The 3795-nt window shown below is 42.7% G+C and overlaps 1 pseudogene; it reads left to right on the top strand.

The window, feature by feature from the left end:
* Positions 1-3795, top strand: part of LOC107731600 (1-phosphatidylinositol 4,5-bisphosphate phosphodiesterase beta-1-like) — a 111207-nt pseudogene that overhangs the window by 56880 nt on the left and 50532 nt on the right.

Genomic DNA, 3795 nt, shown 5'->3' on the forward strand with positions numbered 1-3795 from the left:
CGATTCGATGCAATACGATGCAATGGAGAAAATATGATCACTTTTAATGCCTCGAGGCCTGTTTCATGAAACAAGTTTACCAAATAAGCCAGGCTTATTTCAGTTAGTCTGACTCATTGTCAAATGATTTGGTTCCATAAAGCAAATTTAACATAGGCCTAGATCAAGCTTAGTTACTGTGGCAACTTATGCTGGGAAACTAACCTGGTCTAAAGCAGGCTAACTTTCAGGCTAAGCTAAGCTCCTCTACTGACCAACAGGAACATTACCACTGTCTCACATACTATTATTTGACTCTTTTTTTTTTTTTTCAGCATCGTTAACTTTTTATGCCGATGCACCGAGCGAATCGGAGAATCTTCCCATCCCTACTAAAGACTAAAGTGTCTTAATGTTAAGACTTTTGCCTTTATTTATTTGTTTGCTGTGGTTCTGTGTTCAATTGTTCAATTAAAGTTTTATTAAAATGTTAAATAATAGTAACTATATTTTAAAAGAATGCTTAAAAATAAGGCTTTTATGAAAACACTGAATAAAAAATTGCTAACCAACACACAAACCATTCACAACTGCTAAATTGTGCTAAAATAGAAGGCTCCGAGTGATACTAAATACAGAGCCATTTGGGAGTCGTAAGAGCCGGCTCTTCTTAGGGAGCCGAGCCAAAAGAGCCGAATCTTTGAAAAGAGCCGAACTTCCCATCACTATTTGTTGGACCATAAGGAAACGCTCGCAGCACGCTTTGGTGCGGTTGCATTCATTCTTAAAATGAGTTAGATTAGAGTAGAGGTGTTCATTCCTGTTCCTGTAGATCTACTGTACCTGAACTGATCCAAGTGTTCCTGAAGACCTTCGGTAGCTGGTTCTGGTGCTGGCGCTAGACTTTGTGGAGGGGTAGATCTCCAGAAGCAGGACTGAGTATTTGAAGAAGGAAACCATCCACTGGTCTAAAGGCTCCTGTCCAGCACAGGCCAAAGTCTGCAAACATGCAGAGGATTGTTGATATGGTTGTTTTGTGGTGCAGGGCAGATCTCGGTGGAGGGCTTCGGCAGATATCTCAGCGGAGAAGAGAACAGTATCATCCCTCCAGAGAAGCTGGACCAGAGTGAAGACATGACGCTGCCACTCTCGCATTACTTCATCAACTCCTCGCACAACACCTACCTCACAGGTCAGCCAATCAGACGCCTCGCACAACACCTACCTCACAGGTCAGCCAATCAGACGCCTCGCACAACACCTACCTCACAGGTCAGCCAATCAGACACCTCGCACAACACCTACCTCACAGGTCAGCCAATCAGACGCATCACACAACACCTACCTCACAGGTCATGATGACTTGTGGTCTGAACAGATGGTTTATGGTTTTAGCCATTAGAGAATTAGCCATTCGAATGAAGATGGAGTGACAAAAACCTCTCTGCAGTTTTTTTTTTTGCACTTACATGCATGTAGAATTATGATATTAATGTCAGTATCATTTGAGTACTTGACTTAGACTCAGTTTCAGCACTTCCAATCAATATACTTTATTTTGCAATAAAACTCAAGATGTCTCACTAATGCATTTTTAGATTCATTTAAATGAAGTTCTGCCAATTGTCTAATTCAGACAGGAAGTTCATAATCACTCAGAAGACCGAAATGAATGGGATTTCTGCAACATAAACCCCTCAACTTTCATTAAAGACTTTGCATTGCATTTCCTCTCAGCTGGGGTGCAATATTATTGTAGGTGAAATGGTATAAAAATTGCACAATTTACATGCCACATTACAAATGCAAAATAAACAGACTAATCAACTTTTGACAAGGAAGAGAAACACTATATTTTAATTATCAAACTTGATCAAATCAGATGAAACATGAGCATGTTGTGCAACACCGTCCTCCTGCGATGCCATCAAAGAAAGTACAGTAGATACGAGTGAGAGGTTTGTGATGGAGTCTCCACCTGATGTCCAGCGTTTGTCCGTGCTCTGTTGTTTTCTGCAGCGGGTCAGCTGGCGGGAAACTCGTCTGTGGAGATGTACCGGCAGGTTCTGCTCTCCGGCTGTCGCTGTATAGAGCTGGACTGCTGGAAGGGACGCACCGCCGACGAGGAGCCCATCATTACACACGGCTTCACCATGACCTCAGAGATCTGCTTCAAGGTAAATGCATTTATCTCCCTTGTTAGGTGCGGACTTGGGATTTGAGCAGGATGAGATGGTTTTGACAGAGATGTGGAGAAACAGAGAACCAGCGCTGAGATTTAGTAGAACCTTCAGACGGGGTGAGCTTTAGGAACTGTTAGGCAGAGCGTGAAGGATGATAAGGAAATGGCATGAGAGAGGCAGAGAGAATATATATACGATTGAGACATATTAAAAACATATTTGAATGGGTTAGAATAAGTTCTTAGGGTTAGCAGATGTGGTGGTATAATTTAGTGTGTACACAATCTGAATTCTGTTGATGAAGAATAGTGATCCAGTGTACCAGAAAACATTTATCTGGTGTATGAGGAGACAGACTTGATGTCTCATCGTTCTCTGTGGAAGCACAAGAATGATCGAATAAACAGAAAAAAGAGAGTAATCTTCAACGAGCCGAAGAAAGCTCACGTTACACCTCTCTTCATCAGCTTGCACTGGCTGCCAGTAGCTGCTCGCATCAAATTCAAGGTACTGATGTTTGCCTACAAGACAACCACTGGTGCTGCACCAATATACCTAAACTCGCTAGTTCAGACCTACGCGCCCAGAAGTGAACAACGCCTCGTGGTGCCATCCCACAGAGGCACAAAATCACTCTCACGGACCTTTTCCTGGACTGTCCCCAGCTGCTGGAACAGCCTTCCGATCTCAATCCCAGCTGTTGAGTCTTTAGCCATTTTCAAAAAACATCTAAAGACACATCTTTTTCGCCAGCACCTGACCAAATAATACTAGCACTTACCTATTCTATTCTATTGTGTTCTGTTCTATTCAGTCTAATTTATTTATATATATACAGTATATAAAAAACACCTTGCTATGTGCACTGTGCTAGACTAAGTGAGACTTGTCACAGCACATGTATACTGTTGCTCTCTCGTTGGTCTGATTGCTTCTGCTTTGTAAGTCGCTTTGGATAAAAGCGTCTGCTAAATGGCTAAATGTAAATGTAAAAAAAAAACATCCATTGCACACCTAATGTTTACTAATTCTTTAAAATCATGACTGTCCCTCAGTTGTGGTGTCATTTCCATGCATGTAAACTAATGGATGGCTTTTCAGGAGGTGATTGAGGCCATCGCAGAGAGCGCCTTCAAGACGTCTCCGTTCCCAGTCATCCTGTCCTTTGAGAACCATGTGGACTCGTAAGTGTCAAAGCTCTTTTTCACATTTTTTTCTTGGAGCAGCATATTGTATTGATAGAATGTTTCATGGCAAAACATGTAATGTATTGGCAATGTAATGGCAGCACTGGAGTACTGCATCTGTCGCAGCGTCGCTAGATTGCTCAGTGTGTCTCACGCTCTTACTGTGTCTCAGTCCCAAACAGCAGGCAAAGATGGCCGAGTATTGCCGATCAATATTTGGAGACGCATTGCTCACAGACCCACTGGAGAAATACCCCGTGAGTGAAAAACCGATCACACACACACACACACTCACACACACACACACACTCACTCACACACACACACACACACACACAATCACACACACACACGCTCCTCCCTCAGATCAGCTCCTTAATACACACACACACACTCACTCAGACACACACACACTCACACACACACACACTCACACACACGCACAC

Source organism: Sinocyclocheilus rhinocerous, unplaced genomic scaffold, assembly GCF_001515625.1.
Source record: "Sinocyclocheilus rhinocerous isolate Xijiao unplaced genomic scaffold, SAMN03320098_v1.1 scaffold5236, whole genome shotgun sequence".
Taxonomy (NCBI): domain Eukaryota; kingdom Metazoa; phylum Chordata; class Actinopteri; order Cypriniformes; family Cyprinidae; genus Sinocyclocheilus; species Sinocyclocheilus rhinocerous.